The 24,239-nt window shown below is 39.3% G+C and overlaps 1 long non-coding RNA gene across 1 annotated transcript in view; it reads right to left on the bottom strand.

Moving 5' to 3' along the window:
- Positions 1-1,388: 1,388 nt before the first annotated feature.
- Positions 1,389-24,239, bottom strand: part of LOC138147541 (uncharacterized) — a 67,962-nt gene continuing 45,111 nt past the window's right edge. Inside the window, exon 4 of the long non-coding RNA XR_011164839.1 lies at positions 1,389-1,477. This is a non-coding gene — a long non-coding RNA (uncharacterized lncRNA). The remainder of the gene's footprint in view (positions 1,478-24,239) is intronic.

The raw sequence follows: 24,239 nt of genomic DNA, 5'->3' as shown, positions 1-24,239 counted from the left end.
TTTCATTGTGTTACCTTGATCCCCCTTGCAGCCTGCTCCTCTTGCTTGTATTGCAATTGACTTACATCTCTGGGGATATCCAACTGTTCAATTATAATCCTTAGTTCCCCCTATTTCAGAAAGTGATTGGGAAAAACCTGAATTCACCTTGATAAGGATATTGGAAAAGCTACCAAGAAGAGAGATTTTTTTTTTCATACCTTCTTTGGTCTTAGAACTAAATCTCATAGATTTGGTCTTGACCAAAAGCGGGGAAATGACAATCCTTTAAAAATCATATTTTGGCCAAAGTCTGAATTAAACAAACTGCTTTGGTTGATTTTAAAATGCCTTTCCCTGTGTTAGCAACTTCAAAGACCAGAAGTGAGATTCCCCTTATCTTGGGACTTACTCCACATGAGAGCAAAACAGACATCCTGAGACCACAAAATGTACATGGGCCCTACTCTGTTCTTGTCGATTTGCATTTACAACCAAGGAACTCTTTTTCACATATACATGGTAACAAATGAAAATCATAAAGTTTTGTGACATGGTCATTCTGAATTGGGATGGTTCTGAAAATGTATAAAAAGTCTTATGATTCCTCTGTTCATCAGTCAGGACTTTAGTCCTGCCCTCCTTGAGCAAGTACTGCTAGCCTTAAGGGAATAATGAATAAATAACGTAATTTTATATTAGTATTTGTTTGTCTTCTTTAACCAAACTTTTCCTAAAGGGTGACAGCTTCTTGAAGTTGGAAGAATTGTGAGAAGACCAGTAAAAAATAATTGCTAACCATTACTATAAAGAAAAAATGTTTGTCACAGGTTAGACTGCACAAAGACTGAAAGCAAGAAAAGAATAACTTTCACAGATAAGACTCACTTTTTTTTCCTTCAAGATTGTACCAAGGGGCGGCTAGGTGGCACGGTGAGTAAAGCACAGGCCCCAGAGTCAAGAGGACCTGGGTTCGATTCTGACCACAGACACTTAACACCCACACAAAAAAAAACTTGCCGTGTAACCTTGGGCAAGTTCCTTAACCCCAATTGTCCTCCAAAAGGAAAAAAAAAAAAAGATTGTACCAAAACCTTTTTTATAAGATATGAACATTTTCATAACATTATAAAATATTGAACAAAAAATGTTTTTATAAGTTCTTACTTTCAGGTAATCAGAAAATCTTGTCCCCTTGAGGGAATGACGAAATATGATAAGTATACTGATATACTAAGAAGCAGAATTGTTCCAGAATTAGAGAAATTCCAAAATGGAGGTGGAATACTTCAACATGAACTTACACTATGCTAGTCATCACAAAAGACTAAGAAATTTATTCAAGCGATGGATATGAACATATTTTAATACACTGAGAACTTACCAGATTTAAATTCCATTGAAGATCAATATGTGCTGTGATCAAGGCCAGACTTGAAAAATGGAAAGTTCATCAAAGTTGGCTTAACATCTGATGTGATAGAAGTGTAGTTTAATGCTGAAGAATTAAAAGAATGTGACAAAATTAAGTGAACTCAATGCAAAACCATGCTAAAGAAATGATTAGAGCTAAGGAAGGATATATTACACATTAAAAAGTTTTTTAATGTAAAAAAGTTGCATGGTTTATCATATATTAGCTTAGGCACTAAATAAAATAATATTAAATATTATTTAATAATAATAAATAAATGAAACCATTTGGGTATTGGCTTAATATTTAAATTTATAATTATTTTGCTTTGTCCCAATTAATTTGCACAACACCGTACAGCTAGATTACTTGACCATTTCTTTTTTTTTTAATGCTTTATTAACTTTTGATTTACATCATTCTTTTCCACCAGATTTTGAGTTACAAATTTTCTCCCCATTTTTCCCCTACCCATCACCCCAAAATAGCAGTCCCACAAGATATCCCCTCTTCCAATCTGCTCTCTCCCATATTTTCTCCCATACCCCTTTCAATTTTTCCAGTGGATCTCTATGCCTCAGTGCTTGTATATCTTATTTCCCAATTACATGTAAGATGGTATTAATAATAGTATATATATACATATATACACATATATATATACACACACACATATATATACATATATATTTGAATATTTGATTTTAAAACTTTCAATTCCAGATTTATTCCCTTCCTTCCTTGTCACCCACCCTTACTGGGAAGATAAGCAGTTCAGTATAGAATGTACATGTGTGGCTAATGCAAAACAATAACATAGTAGATATATTTTAAAAGACTGACTATATTTCCCTCCCTCCTATCCCACCTCCCACTTGTTCTATTCTCTACTTTGATCCTGTCCCTTTTCAAAAGTGGGTGCTTCCAATTTCCCTCCCCCCCTGCCTGCCTTCCCTTCCATCATTTCCCCTCTCATCCCCTTCCCCCCCTACTCTCCTGGAGGGTGAGATACCCTTTTTAGTGTGTATTTCACTCCCTCCCCAAACCAAATTCAATGGAAATAAGGTTGACCCATTCCCTTTTGCCTTCCTATTCTTCCCCTCCATTGTAACATTTTCCCTTGCCTCTTCTGTATGAGATAGTTTACCCCAATCTGTCTCTCCCCGTCTCCTCTCATTATATTCCTCTCACCTCTTAATTTCACCTTTTAAGTATCATCCCTTCCTGTTAAATTGGTCCTGTGCCCTCTATTTATGTATACCTTTAAAAATATATACACACATTCACATATGTATTCATATGCCCATGTACCCTCATATATATATATATGTGTGTATATATATATATATATATATATAATTTCTAATCCCTTCAACTACTGAGAAAGGTTTCATAAGTTACAATTATTGTTTTTCCATGTAGGAATGTTAATAGTTCAACTTTGATAAGTTCCTTATGATTTCTTTTCCCTGTTTACCTTCTCATGCTTCTCTTGCTTCTTGTATCTGAATGTCAAATTTTCTATTCAACTCTGTTTTTTTTTTCAGCAAGACTTGCCCATTTCTTTTGCATATGTAAGGGAGGGGGAAATATAATTTCCTACTACCCTCTTCCCCTACTTGAGGTAGCCACAGAAAGCTAAAATCAGATAACAGAGGTGATGAGGTATTAATGTATTAACAAAATGTTAATATCTGGTGATCCCTGATTGGAATTAAAGGAACAGCCTGAGTGGATGATCAAAAATTGGGCATACCTTTGCAGGTCTTTATGTAGTTAATTCCTGGAGGGCTTCAAACCAAAACTGGAACTCTAGCTTCAGGGGCTGTTAACCTGAGGTCCATTTTTAATGTTTTGATAACCATATTTCAATAGAACTGGTTTCCTTTATAAGGTTATATGTTTCATTAAATGCTTTTAAAAGCATTATTCTGAGAAAGGGTCCAGGTTTCACCTGACTGTCAAAACGGTCCATCACACACACACACACACACACACACACACACAAAGGGTTGAGAGTCTTGACTTTGGAGGGAGAAGAGGAATTTTTGTCTCCTTTCTCTTTTTTCCTTCCACTCTCATCTGCCATGTGGCTTTGAAAGGAGGATCAGAGACACACATTCCAATCATATACAAATAGAGAGAAGCAGTCACTGGAAGAAGGAAGTAATTTACAAGAAAGAATCCTCTGGCAGCAGAGAAGAGAATTATCTGGGTACCTGAGAGAGCTAATCTTGGTGATCAAGAGTGCTGAGCTGCTTGCTCAACAGAGTAGAGTAGGGTAGAGTTTCATGAAAATGCTACATGGAGAGAAATAACATTAAGACCTTGTGGTATCAAACTTGTACCTTGGAAACATGTGTACCTTATGCAAGTTCCTCAGTATAATTATACTCTTAAGTTTGTGTCTACTCTTCCCAAGGATGCTGTATATATAGTAGAGAGGAGGGGAATATTTTATAGCTGCTATTATTCCTATGCTATATTATTAATTCCTTTATTGAATGAATGATGCATTTAAGCACTTACTAAGTACAGTGCACCATGCTAAGTCCTGGGGACACGAACAGAAAAGTCAGAGTAGTTATCCTTAAGGAACTCACTTTTACTATGGAAAGGTCCCAAAGTCTGTCCTTAGGATGCAACAGCCAAGCAGATAGTAATACTTCTTCTTTAATATTACTGACAAACTCTTATCATTTTCTGATGTTGAACCATTAACAGTATCTGTAACATCAGTGGCAAGAACATTCTTTCTGGTCTTCAATAGATTTGATGGTATCACTTGCAGGCGCAGTTGTTAGGATGTATCTCTTCAGAGATTACTTCCCAGGATGATGGCGGTAGGAACTGGGCTGGAAGGATTGCTATTACAAAAGTTTTTAGGTTCAGGGTCCTAGGATGTTTCTATAAGAGACTGAAGGGAAATAGTGATCAGACTTGCTTAGCACATTCAGTCTCCTGTTTCTCCCTCAAGGTGCCCCCCCCATTTCAGCTAGACTGGCACAGCTGCCCTTTGAGGGGCAGTTGACTTGAGCAGCTAGTGGGCATGCCTGACTTCTTCTTTACAGGAGTTGGTTCCTCAGGTGATGGCTGCGGAGACTGGGCTGAAAGTAAGACCAGTAGTTGAGGGGGATCTTCCTTTCCTAAAGCTTTGGTGCTCATCTACCTTTGGTGAACGCTGGTCAGCAGTCATTGTTGGTAGTAATGAGAAAGGTGAGCCTGTCATCCACAATGATTTTTCCTCTCAGTAATGGCTAGAGTAGTTGGGCTAGAAGCAGGTCTGGTGGTTTTCTGGTGCTATTCCTAAGGCTCTTGGGCTCCAGGTCCTGGCCTGTCTCCATCAGTATCTGAGAGTGGATAGTGCTCAAAATGGTGCTGGTGGTGGTGGTCGGCCCCATCTGTCACATGCTGCCATCTCTCCCTCAAGGTGCTTTGCTGCTTCAACTAAGCTCGCTTTCCTGTCCTGTGATTATTATATTAAAAGCTATTGGGGCAGCCAGGTAGCACAGTGAGTAAGAGTACCGGCCCCAGAGTCGGGATGACCTGGGATCGAATCTGGGCTCAGACACTTAGCACCACACCCAGAAATAACTGGTCATGTAACCTTGAGAAAGTTACTTAACCCCAATTGCTTTAAAAAAAAAAAAAAGGCTATTGTGCCTACTGACTGACTGTTAAGGGGAAGTATACTTATGTGGGTTTATGGGCTATGGTATTATAAAGGTAGCCTCAAAGGATATACCGTGAACCTAGTTGATATTTAGGGACCTAACCTGCAAGCTGGGGGAGTAGTTAAGAGGAGTATCCCAGATTTTTCAACTCCTGCCTCCCATAGACTATCCCCCATTTCTGGAATGTCTTCCTCCTCATCTCCTCTTCTTGGAATTCTTAATTTTTTTTAACTTTCAGATCACATGCCACTATCTAGAAGTGTTCTTTCCTGTCAATTCCAATTGTTAGTTCTCCCCTACCCTCTGCCTCCTGGAAATTATTTGGCATTTCTTTTATATTACCTTATCTAAGTAAATTTTGTTTCATTCTTTCCACCCTCCTGTAGTGAGAACAAGTTTGCTACCTTGACATAACTGACTCCATTTTGTTTTAGGCCACGATTTTGTGGTGGTGCTTTGAGGCTTATTTTTCATAACTGACTTTTCAATATTAAGATAAGCATATGTACAGTATAGGTTGGTAAACAAATATGTATATTCATAAACAACTGATAAACATGTGGGTCCCCCAAATAGGACAGACCACCAATGGGAAATTTTGGTAAACAACCTTGTCATTAGCTTATGTCATCAGGTAGCAATCAAATTAATTAGTGAATGAATTAGATCATTGACCACCAATCAAAATTTGGGTACAACTGGCTAATGCTTATAGCTACAACAATAAGAAAACCATCAGAGGCCCTAGCCTTGAACATTCTCCTGGATCCTGATTAGGACACACTCTTGTATTCCCTCACACTTGAGACTCAAATGTTCACTTGAGGATAGAGCACTGGGCCTAGAGTCAGTTGGGGTTGCTAGGTGGCACAGTGAATGGAGCACCAGCCTTGGAGTCAGGAGTACCTAAGTTCAAATCCAGCCTCATACACTTACTAGCTGTGTGACCTTGGGTAAATCACTTAACCCCAATTGCCCTACCTTCCCCCTCCAAAAAGCAAAACAAAAAAAAAAAAAAACCTCAAAACAGTAAGGTCTTTCATACTGACATTCTATGATAATAACCCAGAGATGTTCTAGTACTTCAATGATAAAAATTAAAACTTCTATAATTCATCTGTCCTGATTATAGAAATTTGTTATGAAAGGGAAAAGGAGAAATATAACAAAATCAAAACCTTCCCTTTACGGGCACACACAAACTGACCTGATATAGCATTGGAGGCAAAAACTCTCTTAGCTCTGTCTGATTCCAGGTAAGGGTCATAGTTGACCTTTATTTTGGAATAGTCAATCATGTGGCAATGTTCCACATTATTCACAAGATATAACAGTCAGGCTCAGAATTACCCAGGTGGGAAGATTACATGTTGAAAAAAGGAACAGCACAACAGGGAAAATGAGTCAAGAAGATCCTACCATCACACCCACAAGGTCATCCCTTCAACTTTCCCAGGCACAGACAGATATCCACCTGTTGCAATTATCAAACCACACTCCCTTTGGGCAGCAAATAGCATTTCTCTTGAATGATGGATTGACTTAATGATAACCCTATTATACCTGAAATCAAAACTCAGAATATCACATTATAGTTCCAAAAGATTTTGCTTCAAATAGCAAGTTTCACTAATCTCAGTTTACAGTTAGATGCAATAATTATATTATTTTCTCTTGTTGTTGGAATAACAGTTAACAATAAAAAGTTTACCAGACCTTTCTCAAAACACTTATTCAACATTCTTTTCTTCTTAAAGCAAAATATATTCCATTAATTAATATTATGACAACAGCCTCTAATAATTTCATTAATTTCACAGCATCCAGAACAAAAGGGGAGTCAATTTTCTAAAGACAGAATTGCATCATCCTCTTACAGAGTTTCTTATATGAGTGAAATGGGTGAAAGTATTCTCATAAAATGGGAACAACAGTCACCAGAATAGAGCTAGGTCCTAAGCCCCTCTAGGCCTAAGTTTCATTTTCCTGTAAATCATCTGATTTCAGGGAAATCAGGTGGCACCTACCCCCCCCCTTTCTCCCTCCTAGATGCTCTTTTAACCACCTACCTTTGCTCAATAAGGTAAAATTGCTGAAATATGTGCTTGCATTGGGTACTTAGAATATGAGGCTATACATCCCACCAATGGGAATGGACATCCAGATATTGGGGAGGGGTTTGTGGGTTTTCTTAGAATTGTTTTTAAAGGGGTATTAACTGTCTGCTTGATCTCTGTGCAGTGCCTCCCTATACCAGCTTGCTCTGGGATAGGTGATGCCCAACTCTCCTGAGACTTCACTAGGGAGATAAAGAGCTTCTCTTTTTGCCTTGAGAAACCTCTGTTGTTGTTGTTTTTTAATTTGGGTAAGGATATTGTATCCCACACAGCTGGCGCCCAATGTGGGGTTTCTCCTTGATTGAGGAGGGGGGGCTTTCTTTCTAAAGGTCGGGTCCAAGTGCGCCAGGAATTTCTTGGAGGTCTCGGGCTTTGGGGAGGGGCTACCTCTCTCTTTCTAGAGAAAGACCTAGACAGAGGGACTTGGAGAAAACAGAAGGCTCATTAGGGCTCCAACACTAGGAAGGGAAACTGAAAAGAGGTGTCCAGCCAGCTGTTGAGTGTAAGCAGTCCGATAGTGTATGCATACAGCCTGGCAGTAAGCACTGAAGGGTCTGGAGATAATTGGCATTAGGGTGGACTCTTAAGGAAATTCACAAGCTGATACCTCAGCAAAAGGACGCCACTGAGCAGAGCTTCACAGGTGACTGTGGAGGAGGGGGAGAAGGGGCAACCCTTCTCAGATAATTTGGCTAAGTCTCTTTGACTTGGGAAGGATGGGAAAAGGACAATCTAAGTTATTTGCAGTTGGAGAGCAAAAGTGAAGTACTGGTAGATAGTCCATTAGGCAATCAATTGCAAAATTGGCATGAATTACCAAAATATGAAGTGAAAGATGATAGAATATTGTTGTTATGTGTGGGGTGAGATGTCACTTGGAGCAAATGCCTATTGGTTGATGTATGGCTCTTCCAAAGATGAGGTATGCCAAAGCCAGATCAGAACCCAGGTCCTCCTGACTCCAGGGCCAATGCTCTATTCACTGCGCCACCTACCCGTCCCTACTGTTTAAAATTAATAATGTAGAAAATTCCCTTCTCTCTTTCTGTGTCCCAGGTCCTGGCCAGGCTCAGGGCTTGGAAAAGAGAAAAGGATAAAGAAAAGGAGGGAATTTTTCCCCTTCAAATCAAGAATGGGCTGAGACTGACTAACATTTATTCATTTCCTGCCTTGCCCAAAAGTGAAACCACTGAAGGTAACTAGATAGATTAGGCAGCTGATAATCACTATTAGAGGAGAAAATGAAGGAGTCTGAGATTAAGGATCCCTCAGAGTACCTGAGTAGATTTTGCTGAGAAACCATTGATAAAGAGGGAAATAAGGAAAAACCTCTAAATCAAAAAAATCTGAGATATATTGAGAGTTGGTTTCTAATGGGAAAAGTGAAAATCTGAAAAAGAGAGAGTGCTTGAAAGGGAGCACCCCTCCCCCATCCCACTCCAAAGTAATTGGAATGTAAAAAAAAAAAAAAGTGGGGCATAAAGTTCAGGATGGTACATAAATTCTGTAGTTTCATACTTTTTGTAAGCCTCTCTGGAAAGGAGGGGAGAGAGAGATGTGGCTCTCTCTTGGTAAAAATTGTTAGGCATTAATTCCCTTTAGTTTTTTTGTTTTGCTTTTTGTTTTGAGCAATTGGGGTTAAGTAACTTGCTCAAGGTTACATGGCCAGTTATTTCTGGGTGTGGTGCTGAGTGTCTGAGCCCAGGATTCGATCTCCAGGTCATCCCAACACTGGAGCCGGTGCTCTTACTCGCTGAGCCACCTAGCCACCCCTTTCCCTTTAGTTTTAAGGTACATAAAAGCAGCACAAAATTTTGGGGTATGACTATTATAAATGTAAAGGAATGTAGGAAGTGTGAGTAATGGGTTTTGAAAGACTGGGAAAGAAAAATAACAGTTTGAGTGAAAATATGAAAGTTAGGAAAAGCTTATGTTTGGGAATAAATAGGGGGTGAGCTGGGGAGTGCCCCCCACCCTGGGGTGCCCTTGCGTCAGTATCAGATGGTTTAAGCATGTTGAGAGGGTTCAAGGAAGTTTTTTTTTCTTAAGTGGAAAGACTAAAATTAGGATGGGAGCTGATTGTGGTGAAAGAGATAGATTATTGGGATTTGTAATTATTATTAAAATTAAAGAAAGTAGTTAGGATTTGGTCCAATATATGTAATTTTAGATTGACCTAATAAGGGGAAAGCAAATTTCCTGTAAATTTCTTTAGGGAAATATAAAAGTGAAAATATATTTGTGGATAATATTTCCTTTGAAAGGACCAAGGGTATTAAAAATTTGGAGATACAGGGTAATATGATTTAAAAAGGGTCTATGTTGTTATTTGGTATTAGGGAATGTGGTGGAATCCACATCCTAGGAATTTTGGGGGGTAATATAATTGTAAAAATGTTTTTGGCTTTGGCTTGCACAGGGTTCACACACACCACAGTTATTAAACCAGGTGTGTGTCTGGGTGAGAACTGGGAGGCTAAAAGTATTATGTTGGTAATTTTATGTGAAATTTTCTTTTGGATATGATGGTTATGAGATGAATGATTTTTCTGTGTAAAAGCAATTTGGAAATAATTAAATTAAGGTTATCAAATTGGCAGCTATTTGATTTTGGGTTTCAAAGTTTAAATTTAGGTATTGGATATGTGTTTATAACATTTCTAGGAGTTCTTGCATAATTTGGTAAATAATTGTATTACCCATATTATGAGAGAAGCAGTTTCCCTTATATTATAGATGCTGCTATACTCTAAATGCTGCTAGGTTAAGGATTATATTACCAAAGAAACAAGAAAATGATGAATACAGCATTCTGATCATGTATATTGTAATCTGAGAAATTATGAATTTTCAAGTTTGTCTTTGTTTAAAGAGATTTCAATTGAGATTGTTTTATTATCATTTATGAAATGTGTAAATCAAGTTTTTATAAAAGTATGTTTGTGAAAAGTATCTATTGGTAATTATGTGGGACATTATGTGGTGACAGGACCCTATGAATCCCCTTGTAAGTTTTGTAAAAATTAAAATTGTTCATGTGTAGGAGAAATCAGTATGAAAAGGCGATTGGGTGCCCCTAGAAATATGTGTGGGCAAGGTCATCAGCCCTAAGAAGGTGCTTTAGTTATGAAACCCCTAAATAGCAAGCATGACTTGCTGAGAAGTGGCAGGTCTACGTATAAAAGATTAAAAATGAATTTAATGGGCTTTATACCAACCCAAAGTTTGAAATCTGTTGAGGAAAGATGTCCTCATGTATGTGAATCCTAGTAACTTTTTATGATATGTTGTAATAAGATTAAATTGGTGTTAAGGTAAAAAGGTTTGGGGACCACACTGCATATGAATTCTTTGCCCAAACAGGTCTCTACTTCATATCTTTGTGTAGAATATGGAAGATAAGAAGATTTGAAATAAAGAGGAGGTTCATCTGGACTCTTTCTGTCCCTAGGTAGTTTATTCAGGCCCCTTAAGTGTAAGGAAGTATTTCAGGAAGACGGCTAAGAATATAAATGTAATGTTGAAACATTATTCCATGAATCAGAATGTAGGATTAAAAATTACTGTAGTGAAGGTGTATTCGTGTGAAATAGAGTCATGTCATTGGACATTTCAAAATGATGAGGGAGCAATAGATTAAATCAGAAGATAATCCTGGTTAAAGGAAAAGAGGTTTTATTGTGAGTTCAGATTGAGTATAGTCATAAAAGAATAAGAGAAATTTTGGAAAGTAAATATAAACTTGTTAGAGCAAGATTTGCTTCCTTCATGAATAAGAATAAATATAAAGATGAAAACAGGTTATCTGAGACTTGCTTTTAAGATGTTCCTCAACCAATGTGAGATTATAATCATGTTTTAGGTTGATTATTGGAGATTGTTACTTAAGTTTTGGATGGGACTATTAATTGGCCATTCCTCTGAGTCCAGCTCCAGGTATGAATATTAAAAAAAAAAAACTATCTTAGCTACCAGAGCCACAGACCCATGGTTCTAGAAGACACAGGTATAAGGTGCAAGGAGATTGGGAGAACAACTGTTCTGCATGAGCTGAGGTAGGATTTTCCTGACTCGATTTACCTTTAAACACCTAGCAGACTTCAAACTTGGCTCAATGCCGACTGAAGATTTATATGCATTCTGCCTGGAATTAACACCTCGAAATTAGGGAATTATGGTTCCCTTATTATAATTTTGTCTCAGTTCTTGGTGACAAGCTTCAATGATCACAATGTAATAGTTAATCTATTAAACAGTTGAGTCTGGAACATCTAAAGTTAATAACGGATTAATGCTATTAAACTTAAGATTTAGTATAGAAATTGTTGCAGAAGTAAAGACCCTCTAGTTTTGGGGGATATTAGTTGTTATTTAGCTTTAGCTTTGTCCTAATTAGCTAATATTCATAGTAGAATAATTTATGCCAGTGCATGAACAGAAGGAAAGTCCCTCAGAAATTATATGAATTCTTTTATAAAATGTCTCAATGTCTTGCAGTTAAAAGGGTTGATTGTGAAGTTCCATGGGTATTTCCTGGAAGAAAGCCTTCGGTATCCATCAGCTCCTCTTCACTGACACCTTGGAACCCCATGAAAAGTACAGCTGCATTCTCCAGATGGGTACCTGTACCCTAGAGCTCCCACCAGACAGAGTGCTGACAATATTTGATGAGTTCACCATCGGTTTCCATGGCAGTGTTTCTGGAGCAGACCTGGTGTATCTGCCCAGGCAGAACATCAAGCTTGATCCTTCCTCCAACCTGCAAAGCAATGTCAATTCTAAAGGCTGCATCATTTCCTGGAATCTTCTGATAGAAGAGTTGCCTGGGTCCCTCAGACATGAATGGCAGAAGAGGCTCACCAATATTGGTGTGAGAAACTTTCAGGTGCCAAATGAAAGAGGAGGGATTGAGAGAAATGAAAGTATTCTCATAAAGCAACAGTCACCAGAATAGAGCTAGGTCCTAAGCCCCTCTAGGCCTAATTTTTGTTTTCCTGTAAATCAGGTGGTTCCCCCCCCCTTTTCTCCCTCCTAGATGCTCTTTTAACCACCTACCTTTGCTCAATAAGGAAAATAGCTGGAATATGTGTTTGCATTGGGTGCTTAGAACGTGAGGCCATACACCCCACCAATGGGAATGGACGTCCAGATATTGGGGAGGGGTTTTGTGGGTTTTTTAGAATTGTTTGTATAGGGGTATATAACTGTCTGCTTGGTCTCTGTGCAGTGCCTCCCTATACCAGCTTGCCCTGGGGTAGGTGATGCCCAACTCTCATGAGACTTGACTAGGGAAATAAAGAGCTTCTCTTTCTGCCTTGAGAAACCTCTGTTGTTGTTTTTTATTTGGGTAAGGGTCTTATATCCCACACATATATGTTTCCCAAAATTCACAATATGAGAAAAATTTTGAATCATAATAACATGTACAATATTATGGATTTAAAACATCCAAGAAAAATTATCAGTTAAATGACATCAATTCAGTTCAATGAATCTCCAAATTACCTGACATAGAAATTCATTTCATTCAGCTTACCAGTTTTGTCATTTTATACTGATTTCATTCAAGACCAGCATAAAGTAGGTTTGATCCAACTGTACTTTTAACAAAATTTTTTTTAACTTTTGGATTTCACTGATAATGCTTTCAAACTAACTTCAGCTCCATTTTTTTTGTCAGTGAAATCACCTTTGTCCCTTACACTAAAATGATAAACCCATCACTCTCCAAGTAAAGAAGGTCTAAGTGCTATTTTCATGTAACTTTCACAGTTTTATTCTTATTTCTCCTTTAAAAAATTCTTTGAATGGATACCCTCAAAATTCATTAAAATATTTCAGCTTTTATAAAAATATCCAAACCACAATTTGGAAATCAGTAGAGAAATTGAATTTTAGTCATGAATTTAGTCTCTAATTAGTTTACAATGTCATTTCTGCAGACAGGGAAAAGATTTACTTTCCTCTCATATGTCTCTTGACTACCTCCCAACTTGACCAGAGTTATAAATGCAGAGAGACCATTTCTTTTTTTGAACTTTGAAAATTCCATAGAAAAGTTTCCATTCTTCATACCTTTTTTTCCTTTGGCTGATCACATCACAGGAAAAAGTCACTTGGATTTACCATGACACATAACACAGACAATACTAACAAAGTACTAGACATTATACTGATAAAACACTTCTCACTTCTAGTCACCAGTAGTCTTTTTGCTCCTTTTTGTCCTACTTAAAATTAGGATCTCCCATAAACTATAGGATAAATGAACTTGTCAGGAATGAAACTACCATGATCTGTCTATTGCCAGAATATCCCTGCCTCCTGGCTCAAAGTGAGCCCATTTCCCTTCCTTGGCATTTATGCAGAAAATGGAAATAGGAATTAGTAAACGTCTCTTGGTCCCCCCACAGTTGGCTAGGTTGGGGTTGCAAGCATGTCATCTTGTGCAGTCAGTGAGGCCACCTCTAGGCACCACTCTAGACACAGGAGTTTTGTCACCAAAATCACTCTGGGATGAAATAGGCATCCATATTCCTTGGGATCTGGGTCATTGGACCCTCTATCCCCAAGACACATGAGGAAACCCTTGTCCTAAAACAATTCAAGAATTTTTTCTTCTAGGTGATTTTTAAATATCACTTTAATCTTCTCCTAGAGACCTAGACCCTAGAAAACTGGGACTTAAAAACTGAAAAACAGACCAAAAAGAAAAAAAATCATACAGACAGCTTGCCTTTCAAATAAAATGACCCCCATAGGTGATTCCAATTCTCCTCGAGATTTTTCTGGAAGGTGCCCAAATATTGGTTCCTAATGACTTATATCTACTGAGGATTCTCTTTCCATTTGAACTGCCTATATTGTCCATATTATTCCAGCATCCTGCTGACGGTGACAACTATCTTGTGACAGTCCCATGCCATAGGAGTCCCTCTTAGGAGGGACTTGCTTTCCAGAACTTGTTTCATAGTGTCCAAGCCCCCACTGAAGATGTGATTGTCAAAAGGGTGAGTCCCCGTCTGGGGATCATGTTTATGTCTAAGGAAAGGTCCATGGCCCAGCCAGAGATGTTGAGGAAAATAAGCCCCTTAATGAGTTGGATTATCATGAATAATATGTCATAACAATGGGGGGTGGTTCAATATTCAAGTTTTATTGACAAATAATAGAGAAGAATGGGAGAAGAGAGGAAAGGGAAGAAAGGGAGAAAGAGGCCCAATATACAAATCAGACACTTACATATTAACATAGAATAAAACTCACATGAGAATGGCACTGTATTGGGGAACAGAAGGGCACGGGTCCATTGAAGTGGTCCATTAAGATGGGAAGGCTTGGTCCCATGGGAGCAGCATTCTCCCATGGAGAGTAGGATACTTAAACCCTGATCTTGGTGGCTGCTTGGAGCTGAGATTTGCATATGAAGATTCAGAACATATAGGTGGTGGGAAATGATGAGGAGACAAAATGGCAATTGGCAAGATATCATTTTTGGATACACAGCTATATTAACCTTAAAATTTTACTGTCAATATTTTTCCATGGCCTAATCTTATAGCAATGTTTTCCTGCATAGATTTTGTGAACTACAACCTTCCTTAAGAGGGGACTGACATGGTGGTCTCAAGATCACTAGATCTTATCTTACAATAGCTTTGCATCTTTTAGCCTGAATTCTCACTATATGTGACTGAGATACCTTCCTTTCTAGTCACATGTGATGTCATCAATACCATCTTTTATAAAACTTCTTTCATTTAAATCATCACTTATAGTTGCCATACATTTTTCTAATGTCCTTTGGGTCTCTTGACATAGCATGATATGCTATGATTAACTGCCATATACCAGGCCCAGGAGATTTTTGATATTTAAAGAATTGCAATTTGTGGTGATTGAAAGTACTGTGAGCACCAGCCCTGAAGTCAGGAGGACCTGGCTTCAAATCCGGCCTCAGACACTTAACACTTACCCTGTGACCTTGGGCAAGTCACTTAACCCCAATTGCCCTCCAAAAAAAGCAAAAAAAAAAAAGTACTGTGCACATGCACATTATCATGCATATATGGTTCATCTCTAAGATATATGTACTGAAAGGACCACCTCAGTGGAATACCCATACAACTGAATGTCATAATTTGGGCTATATAAATTCTTCATCCATTTAGTTTTCCTGGTGTGGATTACTAAATTAATACTTTTCTAGGAGGCCTTTTAATGTTTAGGGATTTAATACAACTGACACAAAAGTATCCTCAAATTGGAGCATCTGAAGAATTCTATTAATTATGGGGAATCCTTTTTCTATTTGGACTTTTCACAGAATATCACTCATGACAGTGGCAAATACCCTTAGCAAGCATATGCCTCCTTGTTCTGTGTCTAAATAAAAGTAGTAGGATAGAGTGCTGAACCTGGAATCATGAAGATCTGAATTCAAATCCTTCCTCTCTCATTAGCTATGTGGCCTTAGGCAAGTCATTATGTTCCCCACTTTCACTCTTGGTAAAATGGGGATAATAATGTAATATCACTTAGACCTTATTGCTGTTGTGGGGATCAAATGAGATAATATTTTTAAAGCACTTAGCACAGTGCCTAGATCACATTAGGAACTTAATAAATGTTTGTTTCCTTTCCTTCCTATATTGTTATTGACAACCAGTTGACACATGAATAGAGTTTTCTCTATGGTTACGACTAGCAAGGATCTTTTCTTGTAAGAGTTCAATGCACATGGAAGAAACCTAGTTAGACGTATACTAGCTGTAAGGCTTTAAGAGAGAATTTCATACTACTAAATCAATGTGCTGTTGCAATCTTCAAACAATAAGTACAACAAGATCTGGACAGCTGTGGAATTTAGGTAGTTGTAAAGGTCCAAATCCACTAGAGAATCACAAGATGGGGGAAAAAATGTCAAGACTCAACAAAGTAAGTTTATATTGACCTGAGCTGCCTGCAGATGAGACACCCAGTGACCTATCCAACATTGCATCCAAAATATCTGCTTTCAGAAGGCAGAGAGGTTAAGAGAGGGGGCCACTGGATGTCAGGGAAAATGAACAAGTCTAAGGGATGGCAGGCTGTTCAGTCTGATTGTGTCAGGATAGGGAAAGGCTCAGAAGGTGCTGTCAAGGTTGCATCCTCTAACACAAAGACATCATCACCAAACCTTTTGGTATGCTGTGTCCAATAACAAGAGGAGAAGGGAGAGGAGGCAGAGGAAGAGGAGGGGGAGGAGAAGGAAGAGGAGGAGAGGGAAGGAGGCACAGGAGGAGGAGGGGGAGGGGGAAGAGCATTTGCAGGTTTTGCCAAGGATTTTCCACATAGTTGATACTCACAACAGCTTTGTAAGATGTTATTCAGTCATGTCCTGACTCTTTCAGACCCTAAAGACTTATCCATGGGGTTTTGTTGACAAAGATACTGGAATGGGGGCTGTTATTTCTTTCTCCAGTGTTTCCCCATTTTTACAGATGAGGAGGAACTGAGGAAAGTAGGGAGTGACTTGCCCAGGGTCACTCAACTAGTAAGTGTCTGAGGCTAGATTTGAATTCAGATCTTTCTGACTCTAGGGCTGGTACACTATCCACTGCTCCACCTCACTGCTCCAAACTACAGTCCAGTAAGGTCTACAGTCATTACTATCCTCAACTTACAGACAGGAGAACCAATTCTCAGAAGAATTAAGAGACATAGTCTCACAGCTAGTATGTGTCAGAAGCAGGACCTGAAACCAGACCTTCCTAATTCCAAAATTGACCTCTATCCATTATATCATACTACCTCTGCAAAATGAGGCCAGGGGGAAGAGCCAAGATGGCAGTATAGAAGCAGGAAGACTCCTTGTACTCCCCCATAACCACCTCAAATACCTATAAAAATGACTCTAAACAAATTTTAGGGCTACAGAGCCCACAAAGCGACAGAGAGAAACAAACCTCACACTGAAGACAGCCTGGCAGACCAGCAGGAAGGGTTGGATCACAGCATGCTGGGAGCCAAGCCCAGCCCCATGACTTCACGGTTTTAGCCCCAGGGTGGCCTGACCTGGAGGGTCTCCAGGAGAGGAGATCACCAGAAGTTGTGGCGGTTTCCAGAATTATCAACCCATAAATGCTAAAGACAAAGTGAGAGGTAAGTGGATTTTGGGAACAGGGAGTCCAGGAATGTGGTCCAGACCCTGCCCCCCAGGGAGAGAAGTACCTGCGGTGCTGCAGTTGTGCAGCCACTACCCATGGCTGCTTCAGAGCTCTTGGCCTGCAGAGTGTGGCGGGACCAAGCAACCAGTCTGAGGGGTAATCACTCTTGCTTTAACCTACTTGGATCTGGATCCCTGTCCTGAGTGCAGGTCCTGGGGTATGTGACCAGGTGACAGAGACAGTGGATGCTTCAGAGAGAGCACCCAACTAATAGGTCCAGCAGCTGAGAAAACCCCAGCAATTAGGGACAAAGCTTTCCTCTCTGGAAGCAGAGTTCTACTGTGGCAAAAAGCTCAAAAGTCAAGTAATTGAGTGGCAACATGAGCAAGCAAAGGAAGCAAAGCAAGCACAGCAATCTGACTTTGGACTCCTTTTTCAGTGACAAAAAAAGATCAAAGCACAGAACAGGAGGAAGACAACAAAGTCAGAACTCTTGCACCAAAAGCTTCCAAGAAAAATATGAACTGGTTACAGGCCATAGAGGATCTTAAGAAGGATTTTGAAAATCAAAGAGAAGTGGAGTAAAAACTGGGAAGAAAAATGAGAATGATGCAAGAAAATCATGAAAAGAGAGTCAACAACCTGACTGATAAAAATCACACCTTAAAAAATAGACTAACTCAAATGGCAAAAGAGGCTCAAAAAGCCAATAAGAAGAATGCCTTAAAAAGCCAAATTTGCCAGATGGAAAAAGAATCTCAAAAGCTCACTGAAGAGAAAAATTCCTTGAGAATTAGACTGGAGCAAATGGAAGCTAGTGACTTTATGAAAAATCAAGATACTATTAAACAGATCCAAACAAATGAAAAAATAGAAGGCAATGTAAAATATCTAATTGGAAAAACCACTGACCTGGAAAATAGATCCAGGAGAGATAATTTAAAAATTATTGGACTACCTGAAAGCCATGATCAAAAAAAGAACCTAGAAATCATCCTTCAAGAAATTCTCAAGGAAAATTGTCCTTATGTTTTGGAACCAGAGGGCAAAATAAAGGTTAAAAGAATCCACCAATCACCTCTTGAAAAAGATCCCCAAAAGAAAACTCCTAGGAATATTATAGCCAGGTTCCAGAATTCCCAGATCAAGGAGAAAATATTACAAGCAGCCAAGAAGAAACAATTTGAATATTGTGGAAATACAATCAGGATAACACAGGATTTGGCAGCTTCTACATTGAGGGATCAAATGGTTTGGAATATGATATTCTAGAGGTCAAAGGAACTGGGATTAAAGCCAAGAATCACCTACCCAGCAAAACTGATTATCATGTTTCAGGGGAAAATATGGTCATTCAATGAAATAGAGGACTTTCAAGCATTCTTGATGAAAAAACCAGAGTTGAATAGAAAATTTGACATTCAGATACAAGAAGCAAGAGAAGCATGAGAAGGTAAACAGGGAAAAGAAATCATAAGGAACTTATCAAAGTTGAACTATTTACATTCCTACATAGAAAAATGATCATTGTAACTTATGAAATTTTTCTTAGTATGAGAATAGTTGAAGGGAATATAAATGTATGTGTGTGCATATGTGAGTGTGTGTATATAAGTGTACAGGTATACATAGACAGAGGGCACAGGTCCACTTGAATAGGAAGGGATGATACTTAAAAGGTGAAATTGAGAGGTGAGAGAGGAATATAATGAGAGGAGATGGGGAGAGACAGAAGGGGGTAAATTATCCCATATAGAAGAGGCAAGGGAAAACTATTACAAAGGAGGGAAAGAACAGGAAGTCAAAAGGGAATGGATCAACTTTATTCTCATTGAATTTGGCTTAGGGAGGGAATGGCATATACACTAAATAGGGTATCTCATCCTACAGGAGAGTAGGGGGGAAAGGGATGAGATGGGGGATGATGGAGGGGAGGGCAGGCTGGGGGGGAGGGAAGTTGGAAGCACACACTTCTGAAAAAGGACAGGGTCAAAGTAGAGAATAGAACAAGTGGGGGGACAGGATAGAATGGAGGGAAATGTAGTCAATCTTTTAATATTGATTATATGTCCACTATGGAAATGTTTTGCATAGCTACACATATACAACCTATATTGAATTACTTATCTTCCCAGTAAGGGTGGGTGATGAGGGAGGAAGGGAAAGAATCTGGAATCCAAAGTTTCAAAAATCAAATTTTTAAAAAATATATATGTTATTATTTTTTACATGCAACTGGGAAATAAGATATATAGGCACTAGGGTATAGAGATCCATCTTGCCCTACTGGAAAGTTGGAGGGTGCATGGGGAAGGATATAGGAGACAGCAGATTGGGGGAGGGGGTAAACAGTGTGATCGCTGTTTTGGTGTGGGGGGTAAGGGAAAGATGGGGAGAAAAGTTTGTAACTCAAAATCTTGTGTCAATGAATGACGTAAACTAAAAATAAAAAAAATTTAATTCTAAAAAATTAATAAATAATAAAAAATTAAAATGTAGGCCAGCCCACAACACAATCCAGAAGGCTTATCCAGGGATACTCACCACAAAAGAGAGAATAGACACATGGGAGAAATCATCTCTGCCCAAAATTCCCTGAGACCTTCCACTTAGAGGTCTTATTGGGCTTTCTCTTTCACTCTCTAACAGACAAATTACTTACCAACAGCAGTATAAAGGACCAGCCTGTAAACAAAACTCCAGCCCAGATGTTCTGATTCTCCTTGCTTTTATGTGCTCTCTACAGGCATCCTCAAAGAGAAAGACTGTTACCTTCTAGTGCTGCCTTTCAGTCCCCTAGATCCAACTGAATTGTAAAGTAGACACAAGTTGGTATGAGATGAAGCAGCAAAGGCAGGTTGCAGTCTGATCATCGAAGGCCTTGGATCCCAGGCTAAGGATTCTGGGCTCTATTCAGCTGACAATAAAGAGCCATTCAAGCAAAAAAGGGACATGACAATGTTTTTCCACCAGAAAGATTAACCTGGCAGCAGCACTAAGATTGAGGGTGAAGAGAGATTAGGGGTGGGCAGACCAGGGATGTGTGTTTTATAACACTCCAAGCAGTGAGAATAGAAATGGTTACACGTGCCAGAAATACTGAGAAGATAGAATCAATATGGCTTGGTTAACTAATTGAATGTGGGAGGTGAGGGTAAAGAAAGAGTCAAAAGCAATTCATGATACAGTGGGGGAAAAATGTTGGATTTTAAATAAAAGGACTTGGGTTCAAATCTTGCTTTTCGACTTTTCCACTTGTATCACCTTGAGAAGCATTTAGCTTCTCTGGCCTTCACATTATTCACAGATCACAAAATAATAGCTCTGGAGCTGGACAGAAGTTCAGAGGCTCCCTAGTACAGCCTCCCTCATTTACTCAATAAAATAATTTGTTATTAAAGTCATTTTCTCAAGGACACACAGGTTATAAGTGGTATAGCCAGAATTCAAACTCATGTCCTTTGTCCAAATACAATTCTTTTCAGGGCATCATGCTGCTTCCTCATTTGTAAGGTATGTGGGCTGGCATCAAAGGTCCCTTTCAGTTCCAAATCTATAAACCTATGAATACTGAGTATTCTTATAGAGGGATTAAATAAGCCATTAACAAAAATAGGGAGATTGAGAGGAAAAGGCTTTGATTGTCTCCTTTTTTTATATTTGCTAGGACATCTGTATAGGGAACTCCTCTACCAATGCTGAACCTCCCATCTCGACAACTTAAGAGTCTTAGAAGGGTGCCCCGGGCATTGGGAAGGGAAATGACACTCCCAGGATCATATAACCAGCATATGACAGAGATGGGACTTGAAACCAGATCTTCCTAGCTTCTGGGCCAGCTCTCTATCTACACTGTCATTCTTTATTTCTCTTAATTTTTTGTAATTATAAACTCATGTAGCCTGAACCACTCAACTATGGATGCTCTAATGATTATCTCAGACTCTGTAGCTTTACTTCCTGTTCAAATGTTCTTAATTTGAAGGCAAGTTGTCTTCCCTAAAAGACCACACCATTTTTATTGTCAGTTACATGATATCTCATAGTAGCAAAACCAAGAACCCACTCAAAATAGTAAAAAGCATTGTGAGGGTGCCAAAATGCTTTAACAGTAAATACTCTCAAAAGCCATGGCCCCGAGTAAATAACCAGCCTCATCCCCTTCAGTCCCAGGTTGACCTCAGAAAGTAGTCCTCTCTATACCTGTAATAATAATAGTACTCAATAGTTATTGACCTCACTGGGTGGTAAAGCACTCCATAAATCAGAAATATTAATATTTATGAGCTCTCTGGTCTCATTCCCGTATAACTAGTCCCTTGACCTGGCCTCAATTTGGGCCATAAAACCCAGCACCTCTTCCTTTCATTCTTCTTCAAGGGCTTCTAGACCTTTCCAGCCATTTCAGGGTACAACCAGTACCATGACTCCTCAAGATTTTCAAGGATGAGCTGGGTTGATAATTCCTCGAATCCAAGTAAATATTTCATAACCCTATCCCATCTCTACTCATTTTCTGGATTCAGATTGATGGGTTATGACTCACATCCCCATCCCTGCCTCCTCACCTCCCAACAAAGTTCTTCACAATTTTACGATGTCAACAATCCCTCCCCTAATCAAAATTCTTTCCTCCTATGAAGTTGAGATCAGGTAGGTATTGGAAGAAAAACAATCTGATTGTATAAATGATCACTAAAGTATGAAAGATGGCCCCCTTTCTCACTCCCCACCCCAGTTAAGCCAAATGAACCCTAAATGGTAGAAATGTCAGCAGTGTGATAAGTGAAGTGAAAATCTTCCCCCATTATGTGAGAAGACTTTTTTGGGCAGAAGGGTCACTAATAAGAAGTCCAACCATGACTGAATTTAAACTGTTCTTGCTTTTTTCTTCCAAGATTCTTCCTTTCCTCTGCTTCTGAACATACAGATGCACTAGAATGGCCCAGTTCTCCAAGAGGCCTCTCACAGCATGTGAGAGAGTAGGAAAAGATTTGTAACTGCAGGCAGTTTTAAAGTCAGAACACAGCAGCTTCCCCTTCCACCTCCTGTTCAAAATTGAGTCACTAAGATAGAGCCCACAGAGGGGCCACACCCTCTTAAGGACCTGGTGGAAAAGAGACAGTTTCCCTTATTCCAAATGCCACCTTAGCACTACCTCCTTCACAGAAAGAGAGCTTGGGGACCCCAGCAAGTAGGTCATTTCTCAGTCACATTCCCAGAATAACATAGACCAGGTCATAGCATCTAGGATATTAGAGCCAAAGGGACCTTAGAGATATGTATTTGTGTGACTGATTTGTTGAACCTGGACACAAAAGCAGCTTGTTTTCCAAATTTCTTCCTTCCAGCTTGCATAGATCTTTTAAAATCCTCATTATGTCATTTGAAGTACTTACTATCTTTCTCTCCCAGCTTTGCAGCATTTTACAGACTTGATAAGCATGCCATGTACGTTTTCACAGAAGTCTGTCCTGGCTCTTTCTCCAGTTTCCATTACTGTAAATGACAACTCTGGATGTCTTCTCTGAGCTAGAAGAGGAAGACTTCATGCTCCCTCCCTATCCGAGGAGATGCTTTGTGAGTGGGGAGGGGATAGGACAAGAAGCTGTTGACCAGAAATTCAAGAAGTCAAGAATTTTAAAGCTGGAAGCAACTCAGCTCTCCCAATTCATCCTTCCCACAGTTGCCAAAATAATCTTGCAAGGCACAGGTTGCTCTATTGCTCAGAAATCTTCAGTAGCTTGTGCTGTGTAATTATAATGACAAAGCATGGCCCTACAGAAGAGCTGAGAAAATGCACCTCCCTCCTATTATTGGAAAGATGGAGGAGCATAGGAGTGGTCAGATGCAACTGATGTCAGTTGGTTTTACTGAATTGTTTGGAGGTTTTTGTTTTTTAAATCTTCATTAACAAGGGAAGGTTCGATGGACTGGGCATGGGAAGGGGTTTATTTGGAAGAGAATATGACATAAAAACAAAAGGCATCAATAAACCTTTTTTTTTTTCAAATTCCGTGGTTTCCAAATGTATATAAGCTAAAATACAAACAGCCTATCATTGAAAGGTCTTCCACAATTTGATTCTGATTTCTGTCTCCACCTTGCTTTTTTACATAACTCTCATTTTTTTAACTCCAGATTCCAGCCAAATTGAACTACCAGCTGTTTGCAGAACTGAATATGCCATCTTCTGTCTCCATGCATGGCTGAAAGACCCATTCTGATACCAGAAATGAAAGCTCTGCTCAAGGGCCGCCTCTTCCACGTACCCCACTCTGATCCCATTTCCCCCCACTTCCACACTTGCTTGCCCTGCCAGCTGAAGACTAAACAAGGGGGAAAATGTGCTTATTGCCCCGAGGGGATTGATGGGGGGGTGGAGGTGTTGGGGAAGCATTCCCTAGCGGTCCAGACTGGGAGTCAATGGAATCGAAGCAAAAAAAAGCTGGGGAGAGGCACCTTTCCCCTTCGTAGAGAGCAGGAAGAATGGAACCCACCAGCACAGAGCAGGTACCAAAGAAAGGATACGAAATTCTCATTCTCTAAGCACTGACAAACTTCCCTGCCTCTGAGGGGCTACTCAGGTATGGAAAAATACCTAGCTTCCTATGGAGTTAAATTGGAAAATCCCAAAACTCAACCCCCTAGAATGGAAACATATAATCATAGGATGTAAAAGCCTGAAGAGGTAGTGGAAGATGCGAAAGACTAGGGAATGAGGAAAGATTTTAAACCCTTCACTGTTGAGGCCGAGGAGATGCAGGGAGGGGTAAAGATGCCTGGATCCTTCACTCCAGACTGGTTTCCCTTAAAGTCCTCTAGAAAAAAAAGATGGAAAAGGTAGAGCAGAATGAAGGGAAGAAGGAGGAGAAGTGGGGAGAGATGTTCAGGACTCTCCTTCCCA

The sequence above is a fragment of the Petaurus breviceps genome, unplaced genomic scaffold, assembly GCF_028583685.1.
Source record: "Petaurus breviceps papuanus isolate PSGF00001 unplaced genomic scaffold, PetGlider_PUasm1.0 90804, whole genome shotgun sequence".
Lineage (NCBI taxonomy): Eukaryota > Metazoa > Chordata > Mammalia > Diprotodontia > Petauridae > Petaurus > Petaurus breviceps.
The sequence above is the reverse complement of the archived record's forward strand: the minus strand, read 5'-3'. Positions and strand labels throughout refer to the sequence as shown.